Source organism: Clupea harengus, chromosome 17 (assembly GCF_900700415.2).
Source record: "Clupea harengus chromosome 17, Ch_v2.0.2, whole genome shotgun sequence".
NCBI classification, from domain to species: domain Eukaryota; kingdom Metazoa; phylum Chordata; class Actinopteri; order Clupeiformes; family Clupeidae; genus Clupea; species Clupea harengus.
This window is the reverse complement of record NC_045168.1, coordinates 26,658,595-26,681,656: the sequence shown is the minus strand read 5'-3', so window position 1 is coordinate 26,681,656 and position 23,062 is coordinate 26,658,595. Positions and strand designations below refer to the sequence as shown.

General features: G+C 42.5%; 1 protein-coding gene across 1 annotated transcript in view; it reads right to left on the bottom strand.

The window, feature by feature from the left end:
* Window positions 1–1,500: 1,500 nt before the first annotated feature.
* Window positions 1,501–23,062, bottom strand: part of xylb (xylulokinase homolog (H. influenzae)) — an 82,434-nt gene continuing 60,872 nt past the window's right edge. The window contains exon 20 of the mRNA XM_012821301.3: window positions 1,501–4,198. The gene's annotated coding sequence lies outside the window, so the exon portion shown is untranslated. The remainder of the gene's footprint in view (window positions 4,199–23,062) is intronic.

The following is a 23,062-nucleotide window of genomic DNA, read 5'->3' as shown; positions in this document are numbered from 1 at the left end:
TTTAGTAATCAGAAGGTTGCTAGTTCGATTCCCTGTCGAAGTGTCCTTGAGCAAGACACTGAACCCCTAATTGCTCCTGATGTGCAGTGTGCCATCAGTGTAAATGTAAAATGTGTATACATTGTAAGTCGCACATATGTAAGTCGCTTTGGATAAAAGCGTCTGCTAAATGACTAAAGTTGTCACATCTTTTTAGGTATATGGAACATGTTGCAAGTTATATACCCTGCTGTATGTAGAAAAGGGATTTGGTTTGCTTAGTTATGTTACAAATACAGCCAATCTAAATATCTAAATATTAGTTTAAAGGTTCGTGCTTCCCAGGAGCAATGTCATTCTTTTGTCCTTAATTTTATTCATAATACCCTATTTCTTGTGTGTAAGATTCATCATTTAAGCCTTGTGTAGTGTGGACATTCTGTATACTTCCTTTTCTTAAACCCTTTCTGTATACTTCCCTTTTCCCTTTGCTAAACATAATAATTCAATTTTTAACCTCATAATAATAATACAAATAATTATAACATTATAAGTATTTCTATTATTGTTATTATTATCATCATGATGACTATTATTATAATTACATTATTTTCAGCACTTGTGAAGGTGGCAGAAATATGCAAAGAGTAGGTCTAAATGCATTTCATTGAAGGGAAACAATAACATTCTAACCAAATCCACTCTAATTAGCACAGTGGGCAGACCTGGCATCTCCTCCTCGTGCCTGCCTCAGCTGTAGCCTTGGGTGGATCAGGACAAGATTCAGCCCCCTGAACAGCCTTCACGAGCACAGCTGAGGCTGCTGTGTGGGCAAGCGCTCCCTTCTTTGGATGTGGGGCTACGAGAGCCTTTCCCAGCTGCTCCAGGAACACCCTCCTTTTGTTTCCGGGTATCAGGCATCCAGGTAGGGTCGATCTCACTCCACATCACGACTGGACACATCAGGCCTCCAGGTAGGGTCTATCTCACTCCATATCACCACTGGACACATCAGGCATCCAGGTAGAGTCGATCTCACTCCATATCACGACTGGACACATCAGGCATCCAGGTAGGGTCGATCTCACTCCATATCACGACTGGACACATCAGGCATCCAGGTAGGGTCGATCTCACTCCACATCACGACTGGACACATCAGTGATAATATGGAAGAGGACCCAGGGCCAGTGGGCAGTGATCCTCGCGCAGCTGTAGGTTCCAATCACCATGTCCAGGTTGTCCACACCTCCTTTGTTGGGGTTGTAGTCCAGGATGATGGCTGGTCTCCTGGCCTCACGCTCTCTGATCTCAGCAGGTTTGCGCAGTCTGCCCAGGAGGACCACATTGCTGTTCCCTATTTTGGAAGGGAAGGAACTAAAGCAAAGTTTGTGTGTGTGTACGTGTGTGTGTGTGTGTGTGTGTGTGTGTGTGTGTGTGTGTGTGTGTGTGTGTGTGTGTGTGTGTGTGTGTGTGTGTGTACGTGTGTGTGTGTGTGTGTGTGTGTGTGTGTGTGTGTGTGTGTGTGTGTGTGTGTGTGTGTACTTTGATGAGAAAGCTTTTCTCCCTTCTTGTAGACAGGAATGCAAGGGGGAGCTCAGGCTTGTTCTTTCTACGTCTCTCTGACTCTTCAGGACCTGCTGGACAGGTTCATAAGAGGTGTAAAAAATGGTCACACGTGACATTGTGACCCCCTCAGTCACATCAAGCACAACCCGCATCCCCTGGTTCTTCTCTGGGCCTCCACTGGTCGGCTTCCCGGTGTAAGTGTAACTGGATTGTACGTCAGAGGCCACCCATATTTTTATGTCATACTTTGCTGGTTTCCTGGGCATACACTGCCAAAAAGAACAGCGACCTTTTGACAAAAGATTACCATTAGTTATTAGTATCAGTGTCGCAGAAAACAATCACAGAAACCAATACAATTACAACAATATATAACATATTTACCAGTGAAAATCACTTACATTACAGATGAATGAAAATAAAAATGTCCCTCTGAATGGAAGCCTTAGTGGCATTGCTCCGTTGCCCATCCACTGTCACTGAGGTGGAGGTTTGGTAGACGCTCCACCCACTTCTCCCAGACCTCTCTAATGGCTGCCAGTTTGTCTGCCACATGTCTTGCAGGTCTTGACTCCCAGTTATCAACTTAAAGCATTCTTGAAAGTGTGAAAGACTTCAGTGGAATCGTTGCACGGAAAATCGGCCTTCCACTCTGCATCCCAGAAACTAGATGTAGCCCCGCCTCGGGACCTATACACATCCTCCAGATTTGTCATTTCCAGGATGATTTTGTCAATGGCTGGTGTGATGAACCTGTAGAATGTTGAAGCGTTGTCCTGGGCATGGTCCACTGGGGTAATCTGTTAGGACATTTGGTGCTGCCATCCTGCCCCGGTTGTCACATGGTGACAAAGACCAGGCTATTTTTCTGTTCTTTGACAAAAATGTCTCTCTTTCAGCTTGGGGGATTTCTTCATCATCATCTGAAGAAGATGCATCATGCTCTGGGTTGTATTCCTCCCCATCTTCTTCTGCAGATACCTCCTCCTCTTCCAAACCATTAGCCCCTCACTAAATACCTTTACGATCTGTATGCATGAAGATGTTTTACTGGTTTGGACTGATAGAGGAAATTGACAACTCAAAGGGCTGTTCAAATCAAATGTATGCATTCAAAATGCCCAACAAGATCGTATTCTTGGCCAGGCAGGGATGGTATGTGTTGGGTACCGGCGAAGAACATACTGTATACCATTAATATCCCAATGACAGCAACTAGAGGGCCAGACAAACTACTTGCAGCTGATGAGGAAATCCTTGCTAAAATAATTACAAAAGAGCACACAGATCAATAAACAGAAATGTTCAGTCAGATTTAAAGGGACCACTGTGCTGGAGTGAGAATTAACAAATATTGCTTTTCCTAAATACAAAATTATCATTGTTTTTAAATTTGACAAAAGTTATTTGCAAATCAATAATAATAACACGAAAATAGTGTTTTCTATCTCCAAAAGAGGAACTAACCATTTCACTTACATATATTGATGTATTTATATTTTGATTTAAATCATTTTCTATTGTCACTACAGCATAGTTTGATTCAGCAGGGTATATAACTTGCAAACAACATAGTGTTCTGTATATTTAGAAATATATGGTAACTTTAAGAGCTTCTAGATTTTGAATAAGATGACTTACTATCTCATCATTTCCTCAGTTTATACCTTTCCCTATGGAATACACCTCGGCAAAGGTTTGAAATATTAAGTGGACCTCATCCAAAATGACTTGATAACAAAAGATATGCATAATTTTTTGTGTTGATACGGAACAACAACAGCGACGGACTGTTTGGAGCTAATTTGCATTCCCATTACGAGTTGAAAGGTGTCAAACTGTGCCGAGCTCATTTTGGACCCTCTCCTTGGTGAGCCAAACTGTGCCGGGTCCGTCTCCAAATTCACCAAATGATGCCGAAGATACTAGCTCTTTTGTGATTGGCTCAGTCATCATTCAGCACTTGCCATAGTGTGTGTATTTTTGTATCTCAAGACATGTATGAAGCAGGTTGAAAAGTTTAATCCGGTGGCTATCTACAACTGGTCCTCGATTGGCCGGAATCGAAGTGTTGGTCCCTTTAAAGGGACATTTCTGTATTGTCCCCATCTTTTCAGGGCCAAAGCTTTACTAGGTAAAAGGTTTACTTGGTCCAGTATTGAGTTAGAATGCTATAACCGGCCACTGCAAATCGCCAATACAATGAAATCCAAATTGGGCAGGCATCTGGGTCAAAGTCAAATGCTTGTTTATGCCAATAACAGGCTCATAATGTTATTATAAGTGTCTGACAACATGAGAGATAGATATATATCTGTTTACCTCAATGGACAAAGACAAAGGACAAAGTCAAAGTAAGCCTTCTCATGTTGTCAGACCCTTGGTGGTTTACTTTGACATGCTGGTTGCCTCATAGGATGGACCGATTAATAACAAGATGAAAAATCCCAAAGTTGCCCTTGAAGTAGTGCATCTACACTCTGACAAGTCAATGCGGTGAAAGTGTCTCTTTTGCACCATGCACGTTCTGCCAAAGTCACATGATAAACAATGTGTGGTTGTGTGTGTAGGTCACTGTATCCAAGGCTCCTGGTCCACTTGTGGCATCACAGGCGGTTGGCAAACAAGTCCTCAATCTGCAATATGAGCTCTGTACAAATAAAGAGACAATATCCATTGCGAGTGTCAGTGGGGTCATGGCCATTGTGTTCATGATACATGTGCTGTGCAATAACAGAGCTAACATTGCCTGTCTTAGCAGTTGAAAGGAAAATAGGATCTCTTCCCGTCTCTTCAAATAAAGCTAAATATATTGCGTTGAACTGTAACATGTCAAATAATCATTACTAGTGACACTTCAGTACATGGACCACTTATTTAAATTCAACCCTTTATGTATCATTCAAGCCTGAATGACAAGGATTCCATCATGTAAATACCTTTAGTGATATATGCTCTTAGTAATATATAACCACATGAGTCATAGTGCAGATTAAGGAGAGTACCTACAGGATATATATTTCTTGTTCACACAGAGAAAAAAAAAATTGCGCTACAAAGTAGTTGATGAGAAAAGTATATTAAAAGCATCAACACCCATACTAAAAGCATCAACAAAGGCATAGTGTCAACTCCCATGTTCCATATTGTGATGCTGAAGTCTCTGGACCAAGCTTATGTCTTTCCAAGATCAAGACAAAACGTTAATGCTTGATCTAGCCAAGAAACCATATTAAATGTATACATTGTGAGTCAAGAAGTATGTCAACCCAAGTATGTCAGGGTCAACAATGGCATAACTTTAATCATGTAATATTTAAGTGGTACTTAGGCTACTTCAGCTAACCACTTAAAAGGTATGGTGCATAAACCTTGAAAAGATTGTTCACTGGTGTAGTTCGGTGACCACAGAACTATGTAGTGCATAGCCTGGAGAGCTGCTGGGAATGGCAGGTGTGTTTAACGGTCATTCATGTGACCATATAACATCAGAATGAATTTCAAGATAACAAAAAACATACCTCAAAATGTAGCAAATTACTGCATAAAGTTGCTTTAACCACGTTACCGAAAGAATTTAGCATAATTAGCCTACATGACATAAGATTAGGCTATGTAATAACTGTACATGGTTAACTGTCACAAACATTAAGTTAGCTCACATTAACCCCTCAACCTAATATTAGCTGACAAACAAGGCTAGCGAACATTAGTTAAGATTGTAGTGAATGTGACTTCATAATTCACCCTTGTGCGTTTAAATGCAACTTCCACAAGATGACAATAATTTCATTATTGTAAAAATGCTGTTATAGCTGGACCCAAACACACAACTCAAGACAGTTTAAATGAAAATAAGAAGTCTGTACTCACAATAGGGAAAACACAGGAACAACCAGAAAAACCTCAGGAGCTAACAGAACTAGTGTAGCAAGATGACGTGAACACAAACACGAACATGAAACACGAGGCTTTAAATACACAGGACTAAATGCGAAAACTGGCTAATAAATTGCTAGTAAATAACCAGTAAATTACTACAGTTTTCACAGGAATAGTTTAACGGTGTATTTTAACAATAGTGACATGATCATATTTGCAACACTTGTAACACCTAAACATCTCAAAGCCTGAGCATTTTTACTTTTTGTATAGAAAGAAATGTTTGATCTGAAAGTGAAAAAAGTGAGAGCACCATATTGTATGATATGAGATGTAGCTACTAATTTTACAATGAACTACTGCAGTGTAAACAATGACCATGACGTGTCAAAGCCTATGCAACAATCTGTTGGCATGATTCTTCTCGTCTAATCTGGGCTCTACATGATTTATAAGTGGTTATCAAGCCAAAATCAATACTCATTTGGAATGAGGGGGGGGAATTAAACTATATGGCACTTTCGGTGAGACCCAAACAGCATTTGTCTCTCACTCTCCATCCTGTTTGACGGCCCAATCCATTCCTAACATGATGGAGTTAGCTGCTCAGCGGCCAAATCATGCATCATCCATTCTGGGATTCACGTGGGACTGCCATGGCCTTCACAGCAGTCATCATTCTGCTAATCATCCACGAGCCTCAAATGAGCACCCATATTGTGAGAGCTGATCATTTGGCCGACTGATTATTCCTATATTTCTGACACTTTGACAAGTTATTAATGATGAATACACAGGCACAGAAGGACCAAATCACCTTGCCAATCTCGCAGTGTGTAATGATGGTTGGGCGGGGTGGGGGGTGGTGGTGGTGGGGTGGGGGGGTGGATTGGGGGCATGGCCTTGGAATGGTTGCTTTGGAGTGTACACTGAAAAAAGAGGGATTGTCCAATTTATTAAACCACACCACATTGGAATTACCCAAACTAGTCTTGAACATGTCTTTGTAACATGATGTTATTATGTTTAGCTAACATATTTTGTCACAGCATTTGATTTATCCAACTGAATCATGTAAGATGAGACCAAAGAAATAAAGTAAGTTCACAACCAGGGAGACAGCGATCACATGGGGTCTCTGGAGACAGCATCTGTGGCGTAAATAAAAAGGGAAAGTTTCCCAAATCTTGAAGTTCCCCTTTCAAAGTTACCATCGACAGGAATACACATTATCCATTAGAAAGGATGCAGCGAGACAGAGCGTGAGTTACGAACATAACGTTTTAAAGAACCTGTAAGTTCACATTTTGGTTTTATTATATGGTTTGCCTGAAGTTTCTTATGTCCTGTAATGTCGTACTGTGTCATACTGTATATGTAAGCCATACTGAATGTTTGTCGTACTGTATGTATGACGCATAGTATTATATCTGTACTGTATATGTTGTTTTTTGTGGACTGTGTTTATTTATACTTTTGCTGAAGCCTCTTAAACAGGTCATCATTGTAAATGAGGATTGGTTCTCAATTGATTTTACCTAGTTAAATAAAAGCAAAAAAGGGTAAATGGTTGGAAACTTTACATGGGTTCTTGCCTTTTATGTGTATTAAAGGAGCAGTCTGCAATTCTAATCCCTTACACTTTTCGTCAAATTCATCTAATTGCTCCTCACGGTCCTCTAGCTGTCATTTCTGTGTTTGCGCTCAAAAGAAAAAAACTGTGTTTCTACACAGTCCTGGCTCTGTAAATGGGGAACTATCATAGTTATAGATAAAGTGGCTGAAACCAGTGCACTGCTTAGGCGGTTACTGATGCTGTAGATGCTGTTGGTGCTATTCGCAATGTAACTGTATACTGTACTGTGAGTTGAACTGTAAACATTAGTTCAATATGCCTTTTTGTTGAAGAGTGGGATACGTTTCAAATGCTTTATTTATTTATTTCTGCTTTTGTTAATTTATCAACCTATCCTTGTGGAATAGTGGAATATTTTTTGTTAACTTCTCATCTTAAGTGGATTATTATTTAACCTTTACATTATTTGTTGAACCATGGTATTAATAATAAAAAAAAACTACAGAATGGTAAGAGCTGAACTGTTGCTTCATTTATCCAATTTCCACTACCATGGAAAAAGTGGGCCCACTCCGGCCCTGGTTCGGGCCGAGCTATAAACAACCCAGGCCAGGCAACACAGTGCTTCAGGAGCATTGAAAGGAGGGGTGTTATTTGATTGGTTGTTGAGCACAAATAGCAACAACCTTTCGTGAAACCAAATTGCAGATTGCATCTTTAACAGACTTTCAATCAGAAACAAATGTAAGCCTATTGCATGTGTTAGTTAGATGTAGTCTTGAAATTATGATATCTTCAATGATAGGCAGATTATTTTCCACACTGCACTAATCTATTTTTTGTCCTTAACTATTAAATACTAAAACTGAAACTATAATAAACTAAAACTAAATAGAAATTAGTCCATGGAATAAAATATGGGAGTAATAAAACCATATGTGAAACTAACTCAAACTAAATAGAAAATGAAAAGTTGAAGATGAAGTTGAAAATCTAGAACTATAATAAAGTATACAGCCTTTACCAGTCAGATAATATTAACCATTCTGTGCAATTGACGACAAATACCGTGGCCAGTGTTTTTTTGGGGGGTTTTGCGTTGATGTTTTATTTATGGCACATCTCTCCCTGAGTATCTGCGTGTTGTTGGTTTTCAATACTTCAAAGGATCTTCCACTTTTGTGGATTTGCCGTTCACCATGGTTCTGAAATGCCGGGATCTCTGGGTCACGACACAACAAACCCAATCTCGCTCTCACTCTTACATGCTCTCCTCCTTAATCTCAGCTGTTCATATTCACACATGGCTATTTATAAACCTGGAGAGAAATCCAGCAAAACTGTATTCTCATTGAAATCACTATAATTATTTAGATAAGAAGCGCAGCATGCTTGACAATAATCAGTATATATTATAGATACTCCGTGCATAACTGCACCCACACAAGAAGAATGGTAGAGATGATTTAATAGCGTATGGCTGATAAATGATAGAAACTTATAATAATAATAAAATGCTTGCCATCATGGACTCCCAAGGTATAATGTGTGAACATGTTGCCTGTCATGGAGACAGAGAGCAGTTTGGACATTCAGAGCTGTAGATTCAGTAGATTCGTAGATACAGATCTACGTTGCCTATAGCTGTTGGGACAAGTTAATATTGTGATTGTTAGCCATGGCCTGTCTGCATGCCTAAATATCACCTCTGACATGTTTCTTTTTTTTGTGGCATGCTAATTTGGAGCGTTTGCTCCCACAGCAAATAATAGATCGATTGACCTTTGTATTTCACAGACAGGATGTGTGAGCTCTAATTATGTCCCATGGTGAAATTCCTCTATTCAGCAGTGCCTCTGGGATTGTGTTTCTATCTGAAGCAACGGCCCCTGTGTTGTTTACGTCGCTCACCAAAAGGGCGAAGTGAGATAGCACTCGGTGTAGCCAGAGCTGAGCAGATATGCAAATGGCACTCTCCCTCGTGGCACAGGGGGGCATGGAAGCCCATCACAAACCGACCTGTGCCCAGGATATTCAGACAAGACCATTCCGAGTGTAGTAGTTCACATATACTACGGTAATGTTGGCCATAGCATTACGGTAATTACGGTATCTGTATGAGCCACTTCACTATCTGTATACCGGCATTCGAGTTATAAGTAAACGGCAAACAGACGTATCTTCTCTCTGTCTCCGTGTGCCCTTCCTTCACCTACAAATATTACAGTGGCGACGAGGTAACAAAGTGAATCCACATCAGTGATGAAAACTAAAGGTGTTTGATGAGTATAACTTCTCCTAAATGCAAGATTTCCCATGTTTTCTGGTTCGGAAGAAACCGTAAATGCTAGCTGCTGAAATAGTTTTCGATGCTAAGCAAGGCACAACATTTGAAAGCGCAAGAGCGCCCTCCTGTGGTGAGTGACTGTAACAAAAAGGGAAAATTGTGTTCAAGACAAAAAGGAAGTGGTTTAAATTGACAAAGAAAAACGGAGATTAACTGAAAGGGAAGTCAACTGAAGGATTTCTTGAAAGAGGGGGAATTATAAAGTTGCAGAGACATTCAAATAAGACTACAACTGCAGAAATGGCATATATCGGAAAGGTTCCGGAATTTGACAGTAAGAAAGAAGATTTTGATTCATATTTGGAAAGGTTTGAAAGATGGCTGTCTGCAAATGACATTGATGCAGGGAAGAATGCTGATGTATTCGTGAGTGTTTTGGGTCCGACTGAATATGGATTACTAAAAAATTTGGTTGCACCGAAAAAAGTCAGTGAGGAGACTTACGATAGCCTCACGAAAGCCATGTCACTGCATTTCAAGCCGAAGCCTATCTTGATAGCGGAACGCTTCAGATTCTACAAACGACAGCAAAAGCAAGATGAATCAGTCTCTGAATATATCCTTGCACTGAAGAAACTAGCGAGCACTTGTGACTTTGGACAATTTCTCAATGATGCACTCAGGGATAAGTTTGTATGTGGCCTCTTAGGGGAGCGGTATCACAAAAGGCTACTCTCTGAAAAAGAACTTACTTTCAAAAAGGCCTGTGAAATTACACTTGCTCTAGAATTGGCCTACAAGGACACAAAAGAATTGAGAGAACATGCTGAGAAACCAAAAGGTGCAGTTAACAAAGTCTTCAATACTTCAAGTGAAAGACGAAATCACATGAAAGGTCAAAGTTCACGTTACGACCGGCAGGATGATTCTAGAGGAAAACAACGGGTTTCAGAGAAATGGCAGTGCTATCGATGTGGCAAAGATAACCATCAACCAACTGAATGCCACTACCGCACTGAAACATGCCATGGATGCGGGAAGGTTGGACATTTGAAAAGAGTCTGCAAGAAAATAAGACAGAGGGACAAAGCGCAAATGGTCATAGCAACCAGGGAAACGGATGACTCAGAAGATGGTGATGACGATGAGCTGGAATTGTTTACAGTATACACTGCACAAGGAAAGAAAGACGGCATTTTTGTCAGCATGGAGTTATCTGGGAAACCAGTGAAAATGCAAGTGGATACGGGTGCTTCAGTATCTTTGATTCCAGAGTCCCTTTATCAGGAGCAACTGAAGAATTGCCCACTAAAACCAGCTGCCATTCACCTGTCTTCATACACAGGAGATATCATACCTGTGCTGGGGAAGGTCCTGGTGCCGGTGAAGTATGGGGAACAAGAGTGGAAGTTGCCACTTGTGGTGGTTAAAGGCAGTAAACCGCCATTGCTGGGAAGAAATTGGCTGCAGAAGATAAAGCTGAACTGGGGCAAGATCTTCAGCCTTCAGAGAACTGAACCACTCACACTGCAAGACATGCTTGAAAAGCACAAAGACTTGTTCAAGGATGGATATGGGAAGATTAAAGACTTCAGAGCAAAGATTACAGTGCAGAGCAGTGCCAAACCAATCTTCCACAAGTCACGACCAGTACCTTATGCGTTGAGGGAAGCAGTGGAAAAAGAACTTGAGCGCTTACAGAAGAACGGAATCATTACACAAGTGGAAAGGAGTGATTGGGCTGCACCTATCGTCGTAGTACCAAAGAAAGACAAGACTGTGAGATTGTGCGGTGACTACAAAGTGACTGTGAATAGATGCATACTCCCAGAAGAATATCCTCTACCAAACGCTGAGGACTTATTTGCTACTCTGGCTGGCGGAATAGTTTTCAGTAAACTTGACCTGTCCTTCGCTTATCAACAATTGCAGCTTGATCCAGAATCAGAGCAGTATCTGACGATACACACACACAAAGGCCTCTTCAGATACCACCGTCTGGCCTACGGTGTCTCCACAGCTCCGGCAGTGTTCCAACACACAATGGACCAAATCCTTCATGGAATGGAGAATGTAGTGTGCTTTATGGATGACATCCTTGTCTCAGCGCCTACAAAAGAAAGACATTTAGCAATATTAGATGAAGTCATGCAAAGACTGGAAAAGCATGGAATAAGGATCAAGAAATCAAAGTGTGCATTCTTGCAAGATTCAGTGGAGTACCTCGGATACAGAATTGATGCACAAGGACTTCACCCAACAGCAAGCAAGGTAGAAGCCATAGTAAACGCACCAGCTCCACAGAATGTTACAGAGCTAAGATCATTCCTGGGATTGCTTAATTATTATGGAAAGTTCTTGGCAAATGTATCTACATTACTGCATCCACTTCACCAGCTGCTACACACAGACACACCATGGACATGGTCAGAGAAATGTGAAGACGCATTCAAAGCCTGCAAACAGCGTCTCCTGAACAGTAAGTGTCTTGCACACTATGACCCAGAGAAGCCTCTTAGGCTAGCATGTGACGCCAGTCCATATGGTGTTGGTGCAGTAATTTCGCATGTGCTACCCTCTGGTGAAGAGCAACCAATTGCTTTTGCATCAAGGACTCTTTCATCAAGTGAGCGAAATTATGCTCAAATTGAAAAAGAAGCATTGAGCATAATATTCGGTGTCAAGAAATTCCATAAGTACCTGTATGGAAGGAAGTTTGTGCTTTTGACCGACCACAAGCCACTTTTGACCATATTAGGCCCCAAATCAGCAGTTCCAACTCTTGCTGCACTCCGCATGCAACGCTGGGCCTTAATCCTACTGGCATATGACTATGACATCCAGTATAGACGTTCCAGTGACCACGCCAATGCAGATGCGTTGTCACGTCTTCCATGCAAGCATGACGCTGATGAAAGCACAGATGAGAATGAAGCCTTCTGTGTGTCCCATGTTGAGCAGTTGCCCGTGTCTGCCAAAGACATAGCAGAAGAGACTAGACTTGACCCAATCCTCTCTAAGGTCCTGGATCTGACATTGTCAGGATGGCCAAAGTTTGTGCCCAATCCAGAGCTCAAGCCATTTTACTTGAGGAAGGACCAGTTGTCTACAGACCAGGGATGTATTCTTTGGGGGTCAAGGGTAATTATACCGCCTAAGTTCAGGCAGCGTCTTCTGTCAGATGTGCATGAGGGACATCCAGGAATGACACGGATGAAGGCATTAGCCAGAAGTTTCCTGTGGTGGCCTGCACTAGACCAAGAGATAGAGAATCACGTGAGTCAGTGTGCAGCGTGTGAGACTACACTGAACAGACCTGCTGCAGCACCTCTTCATCCTTGGTCATGGGCTACAACACCGTGGGAAAGGATACATGTGGACTTCGCTGAAATCAACAAGCAGCACTACCTGGTGGTAGTAGATGTCTATTCCAAATGGCTAGAAGTCCTGCCTACACAACTAACAACAGCAGAGAAGACTGCAAATCTTCTCAGGAACCTCTTTGCGTCATATGGTCTGCCAAAGGTGCTCGTGTCAGACAATGGCCCTCCCTTTACATCGACGGAGTTTGAGCAGTTTCTCAAGAATAACGGAGTACGCCATGTTCTCACTCCACCTTACCATCCTGCGTCTAACGGAGCAGCGGAACGAGCGGTACAGACTTTCAAGAAAGCCTGGACGCGACTGGAAGCACAGTCTGTGTCACCCCATCTACGGCTTGCTCGGTTCCTGTTCACATATCGAAACACTCCTCACACAGTCACTGAACGCACCCCGGCTGAATTGTTCCTGAAAAGACAACCACGCACTCGCCTGTCATTACTGAAGCCGGACATATCCGAAGTGGTGGTCAAGCATCAGCTACAACAGAAAAAGGCTCATGACAAGCGGGCAAAGCCTCTCCGGATGTTTAATCTGGGAGAGAGGGTGTTAGTTCGAGATTTCAGACATCCTAAGAAACTGTGGATTCCAGGGGAAATTCTGCAACGAAAAGGACCTCTGACCTATGTAGTGCAAATAGGTCAACGCCAAGTCAAGGTGCATGTGGATCACCTTCGGGCATCTAAAGCTTCAACACGTCCAAGCAGAATGGATGACAGCGATTTCCTGGACTACACAGCAAGCTCTGAGGACCAAGCAGAAAGCACGGAGCAAGAAGATGCAGCTGCTGGTGCATCTCCGGAAGCTCAACCTGAGCGCCGCTATCCTGAAAGACAGCGAACAGCACCAGAAAGACTGAATCTCTAAATGTTCATGTAGAGATGATGACTTATTTAGTCAGTAATTATGTTCAGACTGCTTACTGTTATGATTATGAAGTTTAGGGTATGTTACTGTTAATTGAACCCTGCATATGTAGTTTAAGGAATGACTAATGCAATGAAGTATGTAGTCTGGCTATATAGGTTATAATCTAGGAGGGAGGAGTGTAGTAGTTCACATATACTACGGTAATGTTGGCCATAGTATTACGGTAATTACGGTATCTGTATGAGCCACTTCACTATCTGTATACCGGCATTCGAGTTATAAGTAAACGGCAAACAGACGTATCTTCTCTCTGTCTCCGTGTGCCCTTCCTTCACCTACAAATATTACACCGAGTAACCTCCACATTGTATGGTTTCTATTCTTTCTGGCCTCTTCTGAGATACTGTATATGCTTATCCCCTTGAGACAATTAATCCAAGTCTCAAACACCCCTTTAGCCATCTGGTCAAATACACTTGGAATATGATAAGATAACATAACCATGCCATTGTTGTCATATTCTGTTTGAGGTAGAAGTGGAATAACTTACCTTCGGGTTTAGAAGCTTGCCTTACACCCCCACTGAGAAAGCCACAAGTCCCTTCTGTTAAATAAACATTTATTCTAATGAGAGATTCACACTCTGTAGAAATCACATTGTCTTGGCCCCCCGCCCGCCTACCCAGTACATCCTACATGCCGGTGGCATATCAGTCCCCTGTGACATTTAGCTGCTTTACCCAACTAATCAAAACATCACACTCAGACACAGCTGAGCCAGGGAAGGTACAGCTATGCTTAATAATCTAGACCTGGACAACATATTTTCCCTGCCAGGCTGAGATATATATTAGTGCTTTTGCTCGTGATTTTGCTATGTACACAATGTAAAGAGCCTCTGACTCTGCAGCATGCAGGAAGCAGGCGACCTAGCAAGAGCAATCTGAAAGGTTCTTCAGTACCACTGTACCTTCTCACCCTGTCTGTGTGTGAGTGTATATGTGTGTGTGTGTGTGTGTGTGTGTGTGTGTGTGTGTGTGTGTGTGTGTGTGTGTGTGTGTGTGTGTGTGTGTGTGTGTGTGTGTGTGTGTGTGTGTGTGTGTGTGTATGCGTGTGTGTGTGTGTGTGTGTGTGTGTGTGTGATCTCTCAGGATACGTATATAACATGAGCATTACATAACATGTTTAAGATGTGTACATTAGGATGTGATGGCAGGAGTGCCAGTAGTATAGAATGGCCTACTTCCTGAGGCTATAAATACATATTGGTCAGTGTTTGGCAGTGCACAAGATCAGTGCGCCTTCTGTGTGTGTGTATCTGTGTGTGAGTGTATGTGTGTGTGTGTGTGTGTGTGTGTGTGTGTGTGTGTGTGTGTATGTGTGTGTGTGGTTTGTATATGCAAGCATGTGTGTGTTTGTCTATTGTATTTCACCATTGTGAGTATGTACAGACAGGTGTCTGCGAGAGATTATTTTTGCCTGTAAGGTTATATGCTCAAGATTGGACAAATATCAGAAAGCAATGGCTACCATGACAACAAAATGCACATTACACAACTGAAGAAAGCAGGTAGCTCACACTATTGTGTGTTCTGTTTGTAAATTCAAATAATTTTGCATGACTATATATATATATATATATATATATATATATACTGTCATGCAAAATTATGACTTATTTACGTATATATTTACGTTGATTATATAAAGAAAGCTTAATAACATCTCAGGATATCCTGAAGGTTTTCTGACTGAAATGAGGTTGTGATCATTTTTTTGCCCAAACCATGGTGTATCCTGATATCAAGCATGATGTGGAGCACTCCAGTAGAGTCGACAATGTCATTGTCATTCGACTCCTCGCCAACTGACTCCATTTTGCCAGACCCAACCATGCGCTTTATGCATGCTTATCACAGCATCTCACAACCCACCCGACTAAAGGATGGATTCTTCAAACACGGCATTAAAACCCTCACATAAACAAGGCACCATGGTGCTGTTCATTAAGTGCATTTCTCCCACTGAACTGATAAAGGGTTTAGGGAACCCCCTTATCACTAACTTGATAGGGCCCCAGTGAGAATGGAAACAAGATGTGGATCCTCAGTGATAGCACTTCAAAAGCAGAAGAGTTGAAAAGGCCTGTGTGTGTGTGTGTGTGTGTGTGTGTGTGTGTGTGTGTGTGTTTGTGCGTGCGTGCGTGTGTGTGAATGTGTAAAAATAAGGAATGCTATGAAATATTGTCACAAATACTCTTAACAGGTTTAGAGGGACAGCCTAGATGTGAGGCAGTCAATCACAGTATTGTAATTACACTCTTGAAGTATCATCCATTTTAATAGCTGTCAACACTCACTTAAAAAATAACAATCTGGTTTTTATGGCACAAGATTACCATTTCTCCTCCACTTTCCTGAACTGAAGGGAGAAAACTCAGATGATACAGCTCCGTGGGGAAATCAAGCCCTTTCATATCAGTCCTAGGCCCATAGAGAGATGAAAAGCACTGGTCATGTACTTTGGAAACTGCCAGTGTTGTGACTGTATACATAATTAATACAGTGTATGAAAGCTTGATCTCATCCGTATTTGTGTGCAAGTGAGTGTTTTCCCCCTATCTTCTCACATCCTTCAGTTTACCCACCTCCACACTCTCTCTCTCTCTCTCTCTCTCTCTCTCTCTCTCTCTCTCTCTCTCTCTCTGTCTCTCTCTCTCACACACACACACACACACACACACACACACACACACACACACACACACACACACTCTCTGGCAGTGTGGATGATCATGGGGTCTGAAAGCATGTGAAATACTGGGAAGGCTCAAACAGAAGCCGTTTCTGTGAAATGAATGGGAGGACATGGCCCCAGGTGTTGGCTGGGTTTCAGGACTTGTGCGCGGACGTGTCAGAGAGGAACATTTAGCCGTAATAAAGCCTACTCTCCGGGTGTTATTTGTACGTTTTGTGGTGGTATTCACCACATAACTGTCTTTTTTGTTTCTAATAGTCATAAATGTGTCAGAATAAGTCGATGAGATTATTGCAACTCACCAAAAACCATACATTGGTAGCCTGAATGGGAGGGGGTTAGGGTAATGGCTTGAGAAATTCCTCTCACTTTTATCCCCGTATCCAAGCAACCTTCATTACAGCAAGTGCGCCCAGGCGCCCGCACAGAAACCACTTTCCCGCCAACAGCCTGCCTCCCCTTTCAATAGCGATTCGTGTTGGACAAAAAAGTCAAGCAAGCTAGTTTCTTTACCTCACCCTTACTCATAACAACTGCACATGCATAAATGTTGCCCCATTAAGTCACTCTGGCAACAGCCTCTGTATTGAATGCTATTTGGCTGACATTTAACTACCAACTGCAACATCAATATGCCATTGTTTTCATTTTCCTGTGTGTGCCTCCTCAATTATTGAATATACACAATAAAAGGGCTTAAGTGTGCTTTGACATACAGACATGGGTAATAACCCTAGGGGCACATTATTAATTACATACTCAGTTTTCAAGAAAGTGCAGACAATTAAGTGAGGTGTTAACTTTTTCTATACCTTTTCTGTCCCCATCTGTTTGCAGGTCACTGTCTAAATCTGTTTCCTTAACGGGACAGTACCAGCCCTCAGGTCAGCCACCTAAATTGAAAGCAATCTGAATCTGTCAAAAAAAATCCATTGCATACTGCTCCTGGCCTCCCCACTGGTGAAATTTGGTATCGGCCACATTTGTCATTTCACCGTATGGTAGGCCTCCATTTTTCATGTCGTTTTTTTTGCCTCCATTTTCCACAGTGGTGTTGTGAAGCTCTGACACCACTGATGACACAATTCACACCATGTTGACCAAACCTAAACGCACACACCTGACCCCCCTCTCTCTAGAAGGAGGTATCTTCTGCGATGCTGCTTCCCCCGTGTAATAGCACAGTCGTCTAGAACGGACTGACTTTACGCAAGACAGCCCCGTGGGAGAGCTTGGTGGCCGGGAGCGTGGAAGTGCTGGGATGGAGATGGAGTTAGAGATCATAGATTAAGGCTGATGCCATCAAATGAGGTGCAGTTGACTCTGGAGCTTTTCAGCCCAGGTGCTTCAGCGTCACGACGTGGCGTGGGTTGGCCCATAAAGAGACCCAGACTCCGGAGAAACTGAGCCATAATAAAGAAGATTTACATCAACGGATGAAAGGAGGTGGGCCACGCCAATCCCAACATGTTAAGGGCTCATTATGTGACAGAGGTGTCATGCGTAGATCACTCAGCGGTGGAGTCACGTCGGACTGTGAGTGACAGTGGACCTCTTTTAATGGGCATGAACGATGAGGAATGGGGCCGGTTTCATGCAGGCCCTCCCGTCATTACTCCCTGGCAGGGCATTGGTTCTAATCGTGGGGGCTTGTCCAGGATGAGGAGACTCCATAAAGCACCCTCTCAGGCACACGCGCTCCACCCCATAGGAACGCATTATCGCCTCAGGCCACGGTAGCTTTTCACAGCCCTGGAACATGAACATGCTTAAAACAACGCCGTCCTCAGAACCTACCGGAAGTTTTATGTTATGGCTAATGAAGGTGATGTATGGGGAGAAAAGATGACATCACCTCTATAAAAACCTGAGGAGAATGGCCTCGCCCAGGGTGTGCTCACCATTGCCACGCATGGGTGTGAGTAACATACATGTCATAGGTTGAAATATGGTTCTTGAAAGCTACTATCAATTAAAGAGAACATTATTCATTTGGGAGGTTAAATGAATTTACAAAGACAACATTTACTTTTTCCACAATAATTGACAGACTTGTTGGATATTTACAAGAAGTAGATGTTTTGTTGTAACCCTTTTGCACAGCCATACAAAGGGTCATTGGTTCCACTTGTTGCTAAGTAACATGAACTAAGAATTGAGAACTGAGAGTACTCAGGAAAAACAACCTGGAGTGTAAACTGATGGTGGCCTTCTACCGCACCACTATCGAAAGTGTACTAACCTACTGCATCTCGGCGTGGTACTCCGGTTGCACCGCAGCAGACAAGAGAGCCCTCCAAAGGGTCATCAACACAGCACAAAAAATCACTGGCTGCTCACTGCCCTCCCTGGAATCCATTGCCCGCTCCCGCTACCTTAGCAGGGCCAATAACATCTTAAAAGACTCCTCTCACCCAGGCCACCACCTGTTTACTCTCCTGCCCTCAGGCAGACGGTACAGATCCTTTAGAGCAAGGACCACGCGTCTTAAGAACAGTTTTTTCCCGACAGCCATCAGAACTCTAAATACCGACATGCACTAAACACTAAGCACTTTATTGACTACAAGTCACATACCATCTCAGGCACCTTACACATGTGCATAAACAAAGCTGTATTAATTGATGTATTTATTGAAGTACTTTAGTCTATGCCACCGCACTTTGTTCTACTCTTAATGTATATATATATTTTTTGGGGGGCTGTTCCTACTGTTTTTGGATAGTTGTAGTATTGTTATGTTATATGTTGTTGTTGTGTTATATGCTGTCCCTCGTCACACCAACAGGAGAAGCACTCAAAATTTCGTTGTATAAATACAATGACAATAAAGGCTTTTCTATTTTCTATTCTATAAGTGTGCTAACAGCCAAGTGTTCAGAAAAGGTTTAAATGTGTCAATGAGATTTCTTTGACCACAATACAAAACTGAATAATTTCATTAGCAAAAGTCAAATATAATTGGGGAAGCAAGGACAGACAGTACAACTGGGCCTTATTTTCATGTACGTCCGTTACAGCCTCTTAAGTCCGGTAACAAGGACCAGGCACTATTTGTGTGAAAAAGCAAAGCAAGGGTTTGAAGACTTGAGCACTAGTGCTTTGACCGTGTGACCTTAGAATTCCACACAAAGTCTCAACCATGCGGTACATGTTCAGTGTAATGATTCCTTCGCGAGGTGTCAACTAAGTGCGTCATGGAAAAAGTGAAGAAGTGCATTTCATGCTATTAGCCATGACTAATGCCACCTTTCCTACATCCAGTTTATACAGATTGTGGTGCTTTACAACTCAAGCCAATTATGCAATAACTAATGTAGAAGCTATTAGCTATTGGGCTATTAGACATATTGGGCTTTTAACAATCTGCCCTATTAGACTACTAATTGCCTAAGATGTAACATGTTATCATGTATAGTGTGTTTGCATTTACACATCTTGACCATCATTAAATACATTTTTTCAGTCTGGGTCTTGTTACACTTTAGGCCAGAAAAAGGTCCGTGTCAAAATAAGATCGTGACGTATTTTAACTTCCAGTGGCTGAAAATGTTTTAGATTCAGTTCAGTTTTTAGCAACTTGCAACTTCTCCTCATTCAAGGCCTCTGGCCCCTAGTTTTAAAGTTCAAGGCACATTTGTCCAAGCCCCACTTCTGCCCACCCCAGTGCACTACCAGGAGGACACCATGCCAGCCCTTCTGCCCACCCCAGTGCACTACCAGGAGGACACCATGCCAGCCCTTCTGCCCACCCCAGTGCACTACCAGGAGGACACCATGCCCCACTTCTGCCCACCCCAGTGCACTACCAGGAGGACACCATGCCAGCTAATTGAACAAAATAGCAGGGGCACGCCGTAATTAATTATTTCTATAGCTTCAAATTTCTAGTGACAGAATATACATTGTAAAAAAATGTAATATAAGATATACATTTTTATAGATTATGACAAGAACAACATAAATGTTTTACATGCCATGTCCACTCAGTTGCTTGTGACCTGGACATCTCCTTAGAGGGGCCTTGGCCAGTCCAGGGCAGTTTGACTGTCCTTTTGTCCTTAAGCATTTACAACCTTTTTTATAGCCCCAGTGGCCATGTTTTTTAATGAGCTCCTTCAAACGAACCATTATGATGCGAGCGCACCTAAAGATCACGCATGCAAAATCTCATGCTAATGGAATGCATGGTTCATGAGAGGCTGTTAAGTTTTGATGTGGAAATATAACACACCTTTCAAGTTACCTGACCTTTGAGGTCCGGAGCAATCCTATCCGTCTTCTGTCAGTTATTCCTGAGCCTCCTATAACGGCCATGTTTGCTGTCTCGGTTTCAATGCTAAATAAAGCATGGCAGAATGTGGAATGTGTGTAAATTGCACCACTGTGATTTAACACTATCTTAATACCAATATATCTCCAATATCTTTACTTTCCTTTTCTGCTGAAAGAGTGACTTTACTGGCATTCCCGTCTTCAACTATGCAGGGAAATGGAACAAAATGCAACGTTTACTGTGATCATTTATTATATATACGTATATAGCATAAACCTAATCTGTGGATAGCTTGTCAGTAGCTTTGAAAGTCATGTACGGTACTCATGCAGAGTATTTGGTTTCACATGGTTAAAATCCACAGGTTTATGTCATCAATCAACCGCAGAGCTTTTGATTCAAGTGCGAAAAAGGTGACAGCTGTTTGACAGCTAGCCCTTTAAGAGGGATAAGAGCATGAATAAGCAATACATTCAGATCAAAAGGCTGAATAACAAAATGGTCTCCTGCCTTTTCTAAGAAATCTAAAGAACTCGTTTATTTCAATGCAACTGTTAACAGTTAACATTGGATGTGGCCTTACTTATACAGAAATGTAAAGACTGACACCTAATTGAAAGTGCAAAGTGTTTTTTCCTTACAGAGTATAACTGCTGGGCATGTGCACTGATTTATTAGGACAATCTGCCCATTTAACCTCATGTTATTGAAACTCTGAATAAGGATGTTCATACAGTGCATGGAGTTACCCTTGACTCTGGTTCAGTGTGAAAGCGTCAGCCTTCGGAGGAATGACTTTGTTCAACTTTAAAAGCGAAAAGGGCCTACAGAGGAGATCATCAGTTGATGTCGTAAGTGTCCTTCGTTAATTCCCGAAGAACTAATGGGTAATTATGGTCCATTAATATCTTTATGTCATCTATGAAATGAAATGTCAAGATGTGCTTGTACTGACATGGGGCGTTTGTGACTTCCAGCCTCCCAGTTTTAATAGCAGGCAGGGACAGAGGAGGCCAGTGGCGAAACTGAAGTACACAGACACACGCACGCACGCACGCACGCACGCACGCACGCACGCACGCACGCACGCACACACACACACACACACACACACACAGACAACCAGCTACTGTAAATTAAGATGCACTTTACACAAGAGTGGTGAGAATGGGGGAAAAAAATAAGATCATCATATTGCTTTCATGTGAGTGCTTGTATGATCTACGAAAGGGCAACTCCTCACGCTGTGCCTCGGAGAAGCTCTCTCTGGTGAAACTGAAGTACACAGACACACACACACACACACACACACACACACACACACACACTCTCTGGGCTTCAAATCACAGCCGAAAGCCTTTGGTTGCCCCACCATCTCATGAGCAAGCACAGCCACTTGGTCTGACACGCTTGCCTCCGGGGGCAGAAATACACCCAAATCTATAGATACTGTTGGATGTGATACGCATATATTGATTTCTATAAGCAATTTGCTCTCTGGAAGTAAGCCACGAGGCAGTCTCTCAATCAGGTGATTTCTCCGGATCTCTCTCCTGTCCCCCCCCCCCCCCCCAAATCATGGGCACGTAAGTTCTGCCCAGGAACCAATTTCCTCACAGGTTTGTTAGTGGCATAAAAGTTTAATGCTCCCCACTTGGTGTGCAAATGGAGTGGAGATGATGGTGGGAGGGAAAGGATGGGGAGAGGAAAGCAATACAGCAGCTGTGTGATCTTGTGAAATTTTAATGGCGTCCCCCTCTATGTCAGAGCGGCACAAGACAGAGTGTGGCCTTGGTCCTCTCTCCTCTCATCTCTCAAGTTCTCCTCACCTATCAGACCCAGTGTGTCCATCTGTACTGATAGAGTCTAACGATCGGCCCCGTTCGGCCGCGCTCTATTATGTAGATACATCAATGCAATACCAGAAGTAAACACGGCAGTGCAGCCCAATGACAAATTGGTTTTCGTGTAAAGATTTCTGTGAAGTAAAAATAGCCACACACAGTGAGTGTTTGTGTGTGTGTGTGTGTGTGTGTGTGTGTGTGAGAGAGAGAGAGAGAGACTGAGTGAGTGTGGGTTGTGTGTGTGTTTCAGTGTGTTATGGTGTGCTTTCAAATGGTAGCAGTCATAAAAGTGTGCTAAAAGGATCGGCTGAGAACACTCTCATGAAAACTGGGTTTCTGTCCTAGAACTGGTCACTCAGCTTTCACAATTAACACAGCAACTGCTGGGATGAACAAAGCTAGCAAAAAAGTGTGAAACCTCTCCTGGCTAAAAGCTGCTCTCCCTCCACAGATTAACATTCAATTGACGCAAGACTCTCCTGGTGTCCTTTCATGGACAGAGAGGGGACCAATCATTTTCACCCATGCAAGGACTCTGCGGCCATCAATTCACACCAGTAAACGTGGTGCCGGCTCGTGTTTGTTTTATACATGTCTGAGCAGGGACTTTTATGCGATGCCCCAAGAATTATTAAATGCCC